Raw genomic sequence first — 16219 nt, 5'->3', positions numbered from 1 at the left:
AAGTATTCCACTGTAAACCTGTCAGCGGCCACGTCACTACGCAGCAATGTGGATATTATTTATTTCAGTATTTTTGTGCATTGACAGAATTCTAAATTACTTTATCACAGTTTGATCAACTAAATTTGTCATTACATTAACACAATGTTCTAAAATGCCAGGTAAGGACTTATCTTAAATGCACGTAGCCGGATTTTAAGATACGCTTGAACACAGATCCCGAAGTTATTCAGTAAAGATAGCTTTGAATTCCAAACTGGACAATGTGATCAGCAATAATGTTTTCAAAAACACCAGATATCATTTTAAGAAGACTTGAGACCGGCAAGTGCTTTACTGGCGGGGAACCAGTGAATTTATAGTCCCTGTTATTTCTGTGGGTGCTATAGATATCATTACAATAGGACCTGAGGCCTGTAATTACCTCACTGGCGGCAATCCAGCATTTTGTCGTTCTTAATTATTCCATTTCCGCTTTTGGTTTTCGTTGGAAAATGGCAAACAGTAAGTTTGTATTGTGTTGTGTCGATGTTAAATGTTCTTATTTGTTAATTTGGCAAATGTCCATAAGACACATGGACCCTCGTGGACCCTCATGGACCCTCATGGGCCCTCATGGGCCCTCATGGACCCTCATGGACCCTCATGGACCCTCATGGACCCTCATGGACCCTCATGGACCCTCATGGACCCTCATGGACCCTCATGGACCCTCATGGACCCTCAAGGACCCTCATGGACCCTTATGGACCCTCATGGACCCTTATGGATCATGGACCCTCTGTCTTGTGTATGGCTCGAGGCTACAGGCCGAGGACCATAATCAAGCGCTCGGGCACCTTTAATGAAAATGAAAAGTGACCATCTTAGCTTAGATCTTACAGGGAGTTCTCCATCTGAAGAGGAACGAACTTAACTGTCCCATTACTTTTTCACAATTTGGTCAACTAAAATTTGACATTACATTAGCACAATGTTCTAAAATGCCAGGCAAGGACTTATCTTAAATGCACGTGGCCGGATTTTAAGACACACTTGAACACAGATCCGAAAGGTATTCAAGACAGATTGTGATTAGCAATAATGTTTTCAAAAAACACCAGCAACACTAGGGGGGCGTCAAGTCCTCTTATAGTAGGGAGTTTACGAAACCACGACGGCAACGGCAACGGCAACGTCACTAAACAAAAGAATTAATGAACAGAACAGTGGCTGTGCACGTGCGTTATAATTCTTGGTACATTTCTTTGCCGTCCTTTGCAAGACAACAACGTGAAATGACCAAATTTTGCGTTGTCTGGAGAACGTGAACCACGACGGCTAATATTTTAAATTTTTATTTCAAACTTATCGCTCTGTTCCAGATATAATTGTGGGATAGTTTTGACAGTGGTAAACAAAGTAAATGACTTAAGAGTGTTGCGAGATTCGTAGGGAAAACTATATCCATTTTTTTGATCGACGTTGTCCTCGGCGTCGCCGTCGTGGTTTCGTAAACTCCCTAATGATAAGAGGACCTGAGACCTCCTTAGTGTTGCGTGACAGAGAGTGGGCCAGAACTGGACTATGAGGTTAAGGGTTTTTTTTTTTTTTCTTATCTTGGATTGGCAATCTGCCTTTGTTTACCGTTCAGCTACAATAAGCCGTAGCCGGATTTAATTTTAAGTTAAACTTGAACTCAGATTCCAAAGGTATTCAGAGAAGATAGCTTTGGATTCGAAGCACAACGTGATAAGCGATGTTTTCAAAAACACCAGATATCATTATAAGCGGACTTGAGACCGGTAAGTGCCTTACTGGCGGCAATCCAGTAATTTACCGTCATTAACTACTCTATTTTCGTTGCAAAAATAGCAAACAATAAGTTCATATTGCGTGGTGTTGATAATACTCTCAATTGTCAGTTTTGGTAGCGTTCATGAGAGATGTTTCAAGCGCTGTTTCTTCCCAACCAAGTTAGCGGCTTGGAAAAGAAACTATTTCTATATATTTTTCTTGTTAACTTAATTTTGGCGTTAGACATTTTCTACTCTTAGTTTGGTGTTTCTTTCGAGAAGACACTCGCTTGCGGCCCGCGTTTTCTACATTTCCCTCGTGTTCCCAAATGCCCGTCATCTTTTATCTCAGTGTGATACACGGCTTAGGCTTCTTTATTTGTTAAATATGTGACTAAGAACAAGAGATCACAATAAAGTAAATTGTCGTCATGACACTTTCTGAACAGGCGCGTACAAGTTGTCCTGGACGCTTATTTTTCCTGCCTAAAATGAGCCACAAAGGTAGTTTAGACACTTTCGGAAAAAATAACGCTTTGATATTTAACATCCTACTCTATTTCACGTGCGTCTAGCGTCAATTCTCTGATATATCCTTAACCTCTCCCCTCCCCCCACCCCCACCCCCTTCTCCATCAACGTTGTCTAGATAATGTGGTCTTCGCAGTCTCAGAAATAGAGAACATCACATTGTTTGGAGTGGGGGGACGGGTGAAATACTTTAGTCGCTCATTGTATGTTTAACACCTGTAAAAGGGGAGTTCAGGTACTGAATTAACCATAACGGCGACGGGAACTCCCCAAAAGAAAAGAATTATTTAGCAGTACAATGGCTCTCCACGCGCGTTTAAAATCTTGGCAGATGTCTGCCGCTCTCTCTTCAACTGCAAGTCAAAAGAGACTCTGCTTCAACTGACAACGCGAGCCACAACGGCAAATATTGTAAGTTACGTTTTCATATTAAACGCTGTCTCACAAGCTCAGTTTTTAAGATAGCTTTGACAATCAGAAGACAAACTGAATGAGTCTTAAGAGCAGCTTCGCCTAAATGTCAACTAGACTTGGAAATAGCGAAAAAATCGAATTTCTTCAAACTCGCCCAGAATGAAGCCCTACGGGCACTAGTTACAAAAATATCGTTTTAAGTTCGATAAATCAAAAATTATTTTTTTCCGCAATTTTTTCGTTTCGATGCCCCAAATCGGCCAAAATCCATCGAAAATGAGCGGCATATTCAGAGGCTCGTAAACTCAAAAGCAAAAATCTTCATTACAAACTGATTGCACGTCGTATTTGTACTTCCTTTCTTGTCTATTTAGAGCTAAATAGATCGTGATTTGATTACAACTTAAATATTTGACGAATTTTTTAAGTTAACGACCCAAGACAGCTTTACAAGAGGTCTACATTTAGCCTATTTTCAAATGCTAAAAAGGCGTTCTGGTACACGGCTTTTCCCGAAATGACTAGTTTGGTTTGAAAGAGCATTGTTTCTTCTTCAAATTACTGAAATAAAATTTTTGGGTAAATAAAATCGTGTGCGCTGAGATAGCGAACTAAATGCAGCACTTCGTCCTGAAAACGTGACCTTTGACCCAAGCGTAACGAAACCAATTACTGCAAGAAAACCCGGAAGAAAAGCAAACGTTCCGTTATTTTGAAACAATTTCTAGTGATATCTCTCCGAAACCATGATTGCAAGAAACTATTTCCAGATATGAAATCTTGCAGGGTCAAAGACGGAGCTAAAGGGCGCATTTTGACACAATAACTTTGTTTGCTGAGAATTGAATTGCAGTCAATTCCAGTGAAATTTGCAAACTTGACGTATGTTAGCCGATACTTACCTGAATATTTATATTAATAGAAGAGTCGTCTTCTTGGATTAACCTTCAAAAGAAGCTGCATCCAGATTTGGAAACCTCTAAAAGAAGAAATGTTTAATGTTCCGTGAGCTGCCCGCTGCTATAAATTAGCTTAAATTCCATGCACATGCCGACCGCAGGTTTGTCGTAAAACTCACTTAACTCCACTGACAGTTTCCATGGGCAACCCCAAAATAAACAATCCCCAAAAATGTAAAGTGAAATTGGCTGTCTTCATGAACAGTTAGAAGCTAGAGTCAAGTTCTATTACCTTTAAAAAGTGCTTGATTTTATTTGTTTGTGTCGACTTTGTTTACTACTCTCACGTTCTAATGCCGCGAATCATACAATCGGTCACACCAAAACAGTGGAGACCGTGCAGACTGCAGACACTTGTTTGGGCTTTTCATTGTGACTCCTTCTTTTGGGTCTAGTTACAAAATAGTGTTAAATATATCTGAAAGTTTGTCATTTATCCACAGGCTGCACAAGCACAGTATTTGACTTTTGATTCAATAGACAAACGCGTACAAGACTTTGTTTGGGAAACTTACTCAGTCTGCACGGTCCGCAGTGTTTTGGCGTGACCGATACTACGCAGTATTCGAACGTGACAGTAACGACTGAGTGAACAAAGTAGAATCAAGCATTTTCAAAAGGTAATGGAACTTGACTCTAGCATCTAACTGTTCATGAAGACAGCGAATTTCACTTTACATTTTTGGGGATTGTTTATTTTGGGGTTGCCCATGGAAACTGTCAGTGGAGTTAAGTGAGTTTTACGACAAACCTGCGGTCGGCATGTGCATGGAATTTAAGCTAATTTATAGCAGCGGGCAGCTCACGGAACATTAAACATTTCTTCTTTTAGAGGTTTCCAAATCTGGATGCAGCTTCTTTTGAAGGTTAATCCAAGAAGACGACTCTTCTATTAATATAAATATTCAGGTAAGTATCGGCTAACATACGTCAAGTTTGCAAATTTCACTGGAATTGACTGCAATTCAATTCTCAGCAAACAAAGTTATTGTGTCAAAATGCGCCCTTTAGCTCCGTCTTTGACCCTGCAAGATTTCATATCTGGAAATAGTTTCTTGCAATCATGGTTTCGGAGAGATATCACTAGAAATTGTTTCAAAATAACGGAACGTTTGCTTTTCTTCCGGGTTTTCTTGCAGTAATTGGTTTCGTTACGCTTGGGTCAAAGGTCACGTTTTCAGGACGAAGTGCTGCATTTAGTTCGCTATCTCAGCGCACACGATTTTATTTACCCAAAAATTTTATTTCAGTAATTTGAAGAAGAAACAATGCTCTTTCAAACCAAACTAGTCATTTCGGGAAAAGCCGTGTACCAGAACGCCTTTTTAGCATTTGAAAATAGGCTAAATGTAGACCTCTTGTAAAGCTGTCTTGGGTCGTTAACTTAAAAAATTCGTCAAATATTTAAGTTGTAATCAAATCACGATCTATTTAGCTCTAAATAGACAAGAAAGGAAGTACAAATACGACGTGCAATCAGTTTGTAATGAAGATTTTTGCTTTTGAGTTTACGAGCCTCTGAATATGCCGCTCACTTTCGATGGATTTTGGCCGATTTGGGGCATCGAAACGAAAAAATTGCGGAAAAAATAATTTTTGATTTATCGAACTTAAAACGATATTTTTGTAACTAGTGCCCGTAGGGCTTCATTCTGGGCGAGTTTGAAGAAATTCGATTTTTTCGCTATTTCCAAGTCTAGTTGATATTTAGGCGAAGCTGCTCTTAAGTATCCAGAATTGCAGGTAAAATATAACCCCGTTTTTAATCGACTTTTTCCTCGGCGTCACCTTGATACTTGCTTAAACTCCCTTCTCTATGTCAAGCCAAACGGAAAGAGGCGGTATAGACAGTCCCTTGGGGCAAGCTCGATCACTACGGTACCAAAGCCAAGAACATTATAACAAAACACCTTAAAAAAGTTGAAATTAGCTTCTGGATAGGGACCAGGCATTAACATTTACCTTCAAGTGGGCAGTCAGCTCATCTACTTCTATGGCGAGCCGTGCACAAACGATTCTTTGTTAAAGAAACCTTGTTTTACAACTGAGATATTAAGTCCTAAATAATTGGACAGGATACCGTTATTATTAGCCTTAGTACAAGTACATATACAAGCAATTGTTTACACTAAAGTAGTACACGAATAAATTGAAAGAATTAAAGGTAAGCTTTGCTTATTTGAAGTCCGGGGCTCTATACTTCTCTCTTTTTCTTAAACTGGAAAGAAATTAAATTCAGGCCTGACTGTTTTTTTTTTTTTTCAGGCTTAAATTTCAAAGCTGCTTAAGTTGTGGACATAACTGGGATGATTAATCATGTCTTCATATCTTGCTCCTCGGTTCCAACACATATGATCTTTCATATATTCACTTGTATCTTCGCCCTCTACAGGTATATTACGAACTCACAAAGTGGCCAGCTCCCAGTTGGCTTGATAGCTCAGTTGGTAGAGCATCGCACCGGTATCGGAGAGGTCATGGGTTCGAATCCCGTTCAAGCCTGAATTTTTTTCAGGCTTTGATTTCACTGCTGCTGAAGCTGTGAATATAACTGCGATGGCAATCATGTTTCCATAATGTTGCGATATGTAACGCTAAAATGTTGCGAAATCGGCAAATACGGTATAGCAGTGTTACTTCAAATCACGTAAGGCTACAACCCAACAACATCAACTTGTTATTTCGCTTAAAAAATGAAATTAAAAAATGTTCTTTTTTTCTCTAACACTCGTTCTTGTAATTACAATAATCAAAGAAAGAATGACAACTAAAAACGACAGAGCAGTAACGTGAAAGTCCAAGTGAATTGATTTTAATTAACGATGCCTTTAAAAATGGTAAAATTAAAAGTGTTTCATTATGTTTCTGTCTGTTTCCTAGCTGGGGACAATCTATGGGCAACAAATGAGCTGAATCAATTTTTCGACTTGTGCTGGTGTTTGGTCGATATTTACAAACATTGGTTCCCGTATTCTCGTTTAGTGTAAACTATTGCTTGATTTTTAATACGCTCTCGCTTGATCCACCTTGGAAAACTTATGAATATTACAAATACTGATGGTTTGCTAATAAAATAAAGCAAATGTAAATTAAGTTCATGAAATCATGATCCGGTGATTAAGACATTATTCGAAATCAAGGGAAAATGATAATCTTGAGCAATGCCTGTTCAAACCGATTGAGTGGCAAAACGTAACAACGCAGAAGAAGCCTTGTCGAATCAAAATCAAGCAAAGATGAATCACATTACATTCAACATCACTTTCTCCAGAACTAGTTGTGGTTTTTCGCTTTCTCCTCTAAATCCCGCAAGCATTTCTTCTGATGTTCGTGCTATATTCATCGCCAGAATCGCCGCTAATGCTTTCACCTGTCCCCTCATCATTGTGCTCAACATCCTGGTGATGGTTGCAGTGAAAACTAAAGCACAGCTTCGCACCAAATCTAACAGAACACTCGCCTGCTTATCCACAACTGACATTGTAGTTGGATTGGTTCTTCAGCCTCTACATATTGCCAGCACAAGTTCACTTCTCAGAGGAGACATCATGTTTTGTACTATAACCGATATATCAGAAACTGCCACATTGTGTTGCGATAAAACACCCCTTCTTCCACGAGAACCAGGTCGGTGAAGTACGCATCAAAATGGCCTCTGCTCTGGTGTGGACTACAGCCATTATCCTTTCCAGCGCAGGCCTTCCGCCCACAGCAGTTCTAATAGTTTCTGAAACATTGCTTGTCATTCTCCCCATTTACTTCAGTGTCTCTGTATACAAAGAAGTTCGTCGCAACAAAAAACAAATTGCTGCTAACCAAGTTTCAGTAGAAGCCAAGGAGAAGCTACTCAAGAAAAGGAAAGCTTTCTGCACGACTGTTATTGTACTGCTAGTTATTTTACTGTGTCATATTCCATCAAATATCTGTGCTATTTTTCTGATCTCTTTCAAGGAAAGAATCCTTCCCAATATAATGATTTCTGTTTTTTTTGTTTTTACTTTATTGCCAGTTCTGAATTCGTTGTTTAATCCGTTGATTTACGCTGTTAGGATAAGATATTTCCGTGTGCCGTTAATTCAGTTGTTGTCAAGAAAAACTATTTCACAAGCTGAGGAGCTCGAAAAGAAAATCTTTGGACCAAGACAGAGTGGAGTCAACGGTAATGTAAATGCAGGACAAGGATATCAGGCATTGAACGATTAACAAGAACCGACAAGGCGAGGAGAGCCTCATGATGGATAAGAAGAAACACTTCTGTGACGAAAATCAAAGCAATTCAAATCTACGAAAAAATTAATTAAAAAGTGCAAACGACAGACACCCAAGTAGTAGTGAAAAAGAAATGGAAGCGTACTTTCCTACCCTGTTGAAAATTTCTTTAATGTTTTGATTTTCTTGTTCTTGTTTAATTCCGATAAGATAGGATATCTTTTTATTTATTCGGGGTAGGGAACAAAACAGAAATTTCTCCATAAAAGTTGTGATAACAAATTAATAGCTAGGCCTTTTACTTTATACGGATGTGTATAGTGTCAGTTTTTAACCTCATAATGTGCTATTTTATTATCGTAGACAATAAGAACATCATTTTACTGCACAAAAGTAACTATTGTAAATTCAAATAGTCGTGAAAATCTGATTTTTGAGGGACAATGGTAAAGGCGAAAAAAACAAAAAAACAAAATGAAAACAAAACAAAACCGTGAACCCGGTAACATTAAATTTCAATTTTATAAGCTAGTGAAGAAGCAAACTACCAATGGCATTTTAACATTGCGCTACTGTTAAATTAAAACTACTGAAGAGGCAGCAGACGAGAGTTAAGAAAAAAAAAGTCGTGTAACTGCCCTAGTATTTAATATTCTGTTCAAACTCATCAGACACTAAAAAGTCTTTCCAGCAAATCTTTTTAGCAAATCTTTTTAAACTGCAGTTTGAATATGCAAATGCAATGAAATTTCCACTGCGTGCAAACTATTGTTTAAGCCGTTTTGATTATTTAATTTTATTTTATTGATGTTATTTTATTTTTCCTTGGAACCATCCCTTATTGACAGAGATTGGCCGGTCAAGATGGCAACAAACAAACGTTGTCCCTTTTAAGGCGAACGCAAAAAAACACGCAAAACGTATCTGAAGCTGCTTTCATATTCATTTGATTATTATTTCATGATTATGTTGTTTTCACGTGTTCTTCTTTTAAAAGTTTACTTTGCTCTCCTTTTTTTATGTTAACAGTGGCTGTTGTTTCAAAGAATTGAAACTTCCTATTGTTGGATAGAAGAAAGGTAAAGCTCTTTTAAGCTAAGTTTATCCCGTGTTCTAGTATTGTGAATTGTTTCAATGCGAATACCGAGAACTTTGTCAATTTTCCCGATATCTTTTTTTTTTCGGACGAATTTCTCAGACTTTAAATTCTCAGAAAACCGGAATAATATTTTCAAAACTAGTTCCCTAAAAGTGTTCTTTAGGCAAAGTTTCAGGATTTTCGATTATTCGAACCGTGCCAGCGATTCTCCTTATTCAGTCTAGTCAGTGACTCTTAATATATTTCAAAAATTGTTGTAGGTCCCAATCGATTGGACCAATTAAAAAATAAAAATAAAGAAACAGTTTCTTTCAGGCTGTTTGGAAGACTAAAACAGAAACGACAATCATGTACTGCGAAAGTAGGCAACATTATTGACCATAGACTGAAAGTAGGCAAGTATTTTATAAGACGAAGTATTTATATGGCTCAAATGTCCGCGATGAAAAGGAGAATTCTGATCGATTCTCTTAGCGGCCCACATTTTGCAATACAGATCGCTGAAAAGGGCCACTCACGATTTTTTCCGTTTTTTTGGCGAATTGCTTTGTCAATTTAAACAGAAATCTTTTTAGAAATTTTCAATTTTAACTCAATATGCATAAAAGCAACCTGAGATACGTAACCGAGAATGAATCATGGAAACGCATCAATTTATCAGCAGACTACAAAGAATCTTTGCAATAATTAAGTACTTAATTGAACTAGCTTTTTCGGTCCGTGATGGAGAATATTGATCTCGTTCATGTCTTTTTTTTTTTCTTTTTTTTTTTTCTTTTTTTAATGCTTTTAGACTGATTTCGGTTTCCTTGGAGGTTGTAATAATGTGCTCTACAACAATTTCCATTTTCACCGCAAAATAAATTATTTCAAAATGGAAGTCCCAAAAATACTGAACGGCAAGGGGAAAAGCAGCGCAAAAATAAAAGAAATAAAAAAATTCAAATTAACAACAACAAAAAAAACCTATAATCAAAATAAACATTTATAGTGCAAAAATGAATTTTCCGTGGCGCTTTGAGGAACAGTGTTACGTGATTGCATTTTAAACTGCGTGTTATTTTCTGTGTAAAAGGCGTATACCTTTTTTTTTTTTCCTTAGCAGCTGATACACATTATTATCTTACAGCTGTTTGATCAACAAAAGAAGGAAAGAAGAATACATCAGAAGTATATTTTATTTGATTTAATTCCATTCTTATTTAATTTCATTTATGTTAAAGTTTCCATATAACGCGCGCTCTGATTGGACGAAACAACGTGCTTTATCAGAAAACAGATGCACGGTAAGCTTAATTTCAAATTTTTGCTTCCAAAGTTAGACAAATTTGATTTAAATCAAACGTTCTCTGTGACTCAGACCAATGCAGTTTTCTGCTACCTAGCTGCATGGAGGCCAACTTTAACAATAGCAACAGAAGTGTTAAAATGAGATTTTACCGTCACGCCAGTAAAATATAGTTAATGGAGCGTGACGTACGTTCTGAATGAGCCGTTCATGGCGGCATCACTTTCTATAGAGCTATTGAGCAGTTATATTCCAAAGGTCAACAAACTGTAAGCGTTATTGTAGCTAAACCTAAAACATTGTAGCTTTGTTATCTTCTGAACGTTATAACGTACCATAGCATTGGTGCAAAGCATTAAAGCACTATTCATGTTTAAGATGTTACACGTGTTAGGGTAAGCTGTTCGGTAGTACAGCCTTTTCTACTGGCTTACAAGCAGACGAACGTCTCCGTATGAAAGCTCGGAAAACTGTTCGGAGTCCATTCTGAGTTCGTCTAAGCAACGTAGCTATTACTTATTGTAAATCTATCGTTTAATTTTTGTAAACCTTCCATGGCTCGCTCTCGCCGCTCGTCGAATACTGCTCGGGTCGCTACCAGAAGTGAGGACCTATCGAAGCTATCCAGCGAGGTCCTCAAACTTCGTCTTCAATCGCTGAATTTGCCCATAACAGGCTCCAAAGTGCAACTCCTCGCCCGGCTCAAGCGAGCATCGACGGGAAAGGCCAGTCAATCTAAACGAAGACCTGGTCGGCCTCAACGCACTCGTCATACGGCGAACAAAACATCCACACAACAGCCGTCCACTACAGCCAGTGAAATCGACGCCACTCAAGGCCGGCGTCTCAGCATTCCGGAGGACAGCGCCCTCTCCGACCGCGCCTCGTTGTCTTCTATTGAGGACATGCTGCAGTCAGATACAGAGGAAGATCTCTTCCATACTAATCACTCTACTGATCAAAGAGACGCCCTCAGTCCAGCGCAGCGTTCTGCCATTGAGGACATTGTATCCCGGTCCGTACACAGCGCTCTGGACGCCGTTCGTACAAACAGCGCCTTCAGCCCAACGCCCTCCAGCCAAACTCTCGCAGCTTCGGGTATGGCGTCTCCTTTGGGTCTGTCGAGGCCAGTGGACCGTAATATGGAGGACAAAATACTCCGGGGTGAGTACGTTGATCTTGCCTTACTCTTACCTGACAACTTGTATCAGTCCCAGGCCCCTGAAATTCAGCTCCGCTTAGACGACTCGTCCTCAGGTCCCCTGGGTTCCCCGGTCACCATGGTTAGGAAAAGAAAACCCGTTATAGACTCTTTTCAGAAGTGGCTGGAGGCCTACATGGTGTACATGTTGGTCATTGTAACTGCCTATCCAAGACGGGCCCTTGAGCTGATTAAGTACCAGCAGATAATTAGTCGCGCGGTAACTAAATTCAAGGGTCTTGCTTGGCTTTCCTACGACCAGCAATTTCGTCGCCGTGCCTCTTCCAATTTGTCCCTTCAGTGGGACAAAGTAGACCTGGAGTTATGGACGGTGACCTTCTCGGGCCTAGCTAAGCCCCATTGCGGTATCTGCTCGAGTCCCTATCACGCTGAAGATGTGTGTCCTTCCGCTGACCCCTACAGAAAACAGCGTCGTTCCCAGACGGTGTGCTTTGACTTCAACAAGTCCTCTGGGTGCCGGCGCCGAAACTGCAGCTACCCGCACGTGTGCCGCCGCTGCTACTCAAACGGCCACACCGTCCAAGACTGCCCTCAGCAACAATCCAGTGGCCAAGCCCGGAACGCGGGAGTCCCCAGACCCAGTGAGCGAAGCAAGAAGTAAAGTGGAGCAGCAAAGGCGTCATCAGAAGCCATTAGTATCCTCACCTATTGACATTTATCGCTTAGATTTAGAATTAACCGATCACCCAGATCGTAATTTTGTCTTTAATTTGCTAAGTACGCTTAAAGAAGGCGCTCGTATTGGTTATTGTGGGCCGCGTTCAGCCCGGATTTGCCCCAACCTTATATCTGCGACGCAGCACCCTGATGTAGTTTCTGCCAACCTGCAAAAGGAAGTGAACTTAGGACGGGTAGCCGGCCCCTATCCTGCCCCTCCCTTAGCAAATTTCCAGTGTCATCCAGTGGGAGTTATTCCTAAAAAACACTCAAATGACTGGCGAACTATCTATCACCTCTCCTACCCACAGGGAAATAGTATAAATGACCACATTGCCAAGGATCCCTATTCCCTGAGCTATGTTCGGGTAGACGATGCAATTCATATCCTCCAGTCCCTGGGAAAGGGAGCCTTTATGGCTAAGACTGATCTTAAATCAGCCTTTCGCCTTATACCAATCCACCCCGAAGACTGGAACTTACTGGGTATTTTGTGGAAATCTCAATACTATGTGGACATGTACTTACCCTTCGGGCTTCGCAGTGCCCCGTTCATTTTTAATCAGCTCTCCGATGGGCTCGAGTGGATCCTAAAACATAACTATGGTCTCCAGCGGGTCATTCACATCCTGGACGACTTCTTCATCGCTGAAAGTTCTAGATTAGCTTGTCTTACTAGCTTCAGCACTCTTTTACGGGTATTCATGTCACTTAGGGCCCCGGTAGTAGCGTCCAAGACCATAGGCCCCTCCCAAGAAATAGAATTTATGGGGATCGTTTTAGATAGCATTCGCATGGAGGCCCGCTTACCCCAGGACAAACTTTCCAGGACTTATGACTTGCTGACATCCTTTAAGAAACGCCGCTCCGTGCGCCTGGTTGAGTTACAATCACTCATTGGTACTCTCCAGTTTGCATGTAAAGTGGTAGTCCCCGGCAGGACTTTCCTTCAACGCGCCATTAATTTAACTAAGGGTGTCCCTAGTCGTTTTCATCACATCAGGCTTAACAGGGAGTTCTTTAGGGACCTCGATATGTGGAAAGTTTTCCTCTCCAAATGGAACGGGCGCTCCCTTTTTCTTGAGTCCACCACTACCCCTACTCCAGACCTAGAGCTCTACACTGACGCAGCGGGCTCCGTGGGGTTCGGCGGTTATTTTCAGGGAAAGTGGTTCCAAGGGCACTGGCCTCCCCTTATGCTTTTGAACCGAGAGCGGGGTATAAGCATTGAGTGGCAAGAACTCTTCCCCATCGTTGTTGCCTGCGCTATATGGCACCCACTTTTCAAGGGAAAACGTCTGCAGTTTTGGTGTGATAATGAATCAGTGGTATCTATCATAAATTCGGGGCATTCAAAAGCTCCCCTTATCATGGAACTGGTCAGAAAGCTTGTTCTCCTATCCATGGAACATAATTTTCTTGTACGGGCCCGTCATGTCCCTGGGGTTTCAAATGAGATTGCTGATGCCCTCTCCCGCTTTCAGATGCAGCGTTTCTGGGCCCTCGCACCCGATGCCGACCAGATTCCTTGTACCATCCCGCCTTCACTAATGACCCTTTGAGAGAGGAAGTGCTCACCTACGCTTCTTGGGGTCTTTCCAAGAACACAAATCGAGCCTACAGCTGTGGGGAAAAACGCTTTTTACAATTCTGCCTGATGAATCGTCTCCTAGGTCCAGACGGGGATGTCCTACCCGCCTCCGAGGGTACTCTTATTTATTTTGCCTCCTATCTCGCTAGAACGGTGCGTCATAGCACAATTAAACTCTATTTAGCAGCTGTTCGCAACCTCCATATCACTGCTGGGTACAGTGACCCTCTGAAGGGCAAGCTTCTTCTCCACAAGGTTTTACGCGGTATTCTCCGCTACCAAGGCGAACAGCGTATTCGCCGTCAACCGGTTACCCCTCAGGTTCTCTCGGCAATCCGTCCTGTTCTGCAATCATGGCTTAGCCCCCGGGATTTCTCCATGATCTGGGCCGCTTTCAATTTAGCCTTTTTCGCCTTCCTGCGATGCAGTGAATTTACCTACAACAGTGTTCGCAAATTTAGACCGCTTTTTGATCTTTCTACTGATTGTATAGCCTTTCATCCAACCCTGGCATGCCCGCAGCGCATGACGGTGCAGCTAAAATCTTCAAAAACAGATGTTTACAGGCGAGGGCAATCTCTCACCATCGCTCGCACTTCGTCCACCCTTTGCGCGGTCTCGGCTATGCGAGAGTACTTTCTCTTAGCACGGCCGCAACAAGGTCCCTTATTTTACTTCCAGTCAGGTAATTTGCTTACTCGGGGAGCGGTTTCGCACCTTCTACGGGACAGTTCGAGGGTCGCAGGTCTTCCTTACCAGAGTCTCAAGGGCCACAGCTTCCGCATAGGTGCTGCGTCGGTTGCCGCTGCTGCCGGCTTGCCAGACTGGCTTATTAAAGTCGTGGGTCGCTGGTCCTCAGACTGTTACCAGCTTTATATAAGAACTCCTCAATCTACATTAGAGTCAGTAGCTCCCAGGATGGCTAACATTGTTGAACGTTTCTCGCCGAACTAGCTTCTCACCGGCTTCCATGGCTTGGGGGGATGCATTGCCTTGCATGCATCAGTGGCGGTTACGTCTGCGCAGCGACTTCCCCCAAGCTTGTTGTTTTTTCATCGCCTTTGAACATCGCTTACTAACCGATACTCTTGTCCGATCCAGCACGTGCTGTCTGTCATTCAGCTCGTAGTGCTGGGGAGATAAGTGAGGTTGTTTTGTCACGCTATCGCCGGAAGTCGCATGGGCTAACCAAACGCAAGGCAGTGTTCCCCCATTAACGCCATCACGAGTTGTTTGTATTTGAGTAATAGCTCTGGTTCAATCGCAAGTCACCACGGTTAACTTACTTTCGCTAGGAACAACGACATTAAATGAGATTTTACTGTCACGCCAGTAAAATATAGTTAATGGAGCGTGACGTACGTTCTGAATGAGCCGTTCATGGCGGCATCACTTTCTATAGAGCTATTGAGCAGTTATATTCCAAAGGTCAACAAACTGTAAGCGTTATTGTAGCTAAACCTAAAACATTGTAGCTTTGTTATCTTCTGAACGTTATAACGTACCATAGCATTGGTGCAAAGCATTAAAGCACTATTCATGTTTAAGATGTTACACGTGTTAGGGTAAGCTGTTCGGTAGTACAGCCTTTTCTACTGGCTTACAAGCAGACGAACGTCTCCGTATAAAAGCTCGGAAAACTGTTCGGAGTCCATTCTGAGTTCGTCTAAGCAACGTAGCTATTACTTATTGTAAATCTATCGTTTAATTTTCCCTCCCTCCCTCCCTTTGGAGACGAGGTTGGTCATGTCTTCCTGCATAATAAACAAGGGGTCACTCCTGTGTGGTGCGGTTAAGTCTGCGCAGCGACTTCCCCCAAGCTTGTTGTTTTTTCATCGCCTTTGAACATCGCTTGCTAACCGATACTCTTGTCCGATCCAGCACGTGCTGTCTGTCATTCAGCTCGTAGTGCTGGGGAGATAAGTGAGGTTGTTTTGTCACGCTATCGCCGGAAGTCGCATGGGCTAACCAAACGCAAGGCAGTGTTCCCCCATTAACGCCATCACGAGTTGTTTGTATTTGAGTAATAGCTCTGGTTCAATCGCAAGTCACCACGGTTAACTTACTTTCGCTAGGAACAACGACATTAATAACAAGTTTTGCTAGATTCCGACAAAACGGTAATCAGGTGCGAAATAAACAAATTCTCAACCCAGCGAATAAAAGACATTATATTTGTTGCTAAGGCAGAAATTATACTCTAGAGGTAAAACAACGACAGGAAACATCAATTGACCTGTCTCTGTAGATGATGAGAAGCTTTATTTTCGTAACTTTGTAACGCTCGTTATCCAAACAACGATCTCCGGTCATCTCAGCGAAGTGAAAATCAACAATTACAACGCTCACCCGACGAGTATTGAGTTGAAAGCTTGCTCTGATATTCTCTCCTGTACTTGGAGTAGAACCAGTTGGAGCAGTTTAGTATTTCAAACTTTGACGCTACTTCGGGAAATATTACTGCAAGCAGTAAA

General features: G+C 41.5%; 1 pseudogene; it reads left to right on the top strand.

Annotated features, from left to right (window-relative positions):
* The first annotated feature begins 6915 nt into the window (after positions 1–6915).
* LOC149101161 (uncharacterized) lies at positions 6916–8436 on the top strand (annotated as a pseudogene).
* Positions 8437–16219: the final 7783 nt, after the last annotated feature.

This window comes from Orbicella faveolata, unplaced genomic scaffold (assembly GCF_042242905.1).
Source record: "Orbicella faveolata isolate gen_17 unplaced genomic scaffold, um_ofav_v1 contig_4, whole genome shotgun sequence".
Taxonomy (NCBI): domain Eukaryota; kingdom Metazoa; phylum Cnidaria; class Anthozoa; order Scleractinia; family Merulinidae; genus Orbicella; species Orbicella faveolata.
Note: the sequence above shows the minus strand (reverse complement) of the source record. Positions and strands in the feature narration are given on the sequence as shown.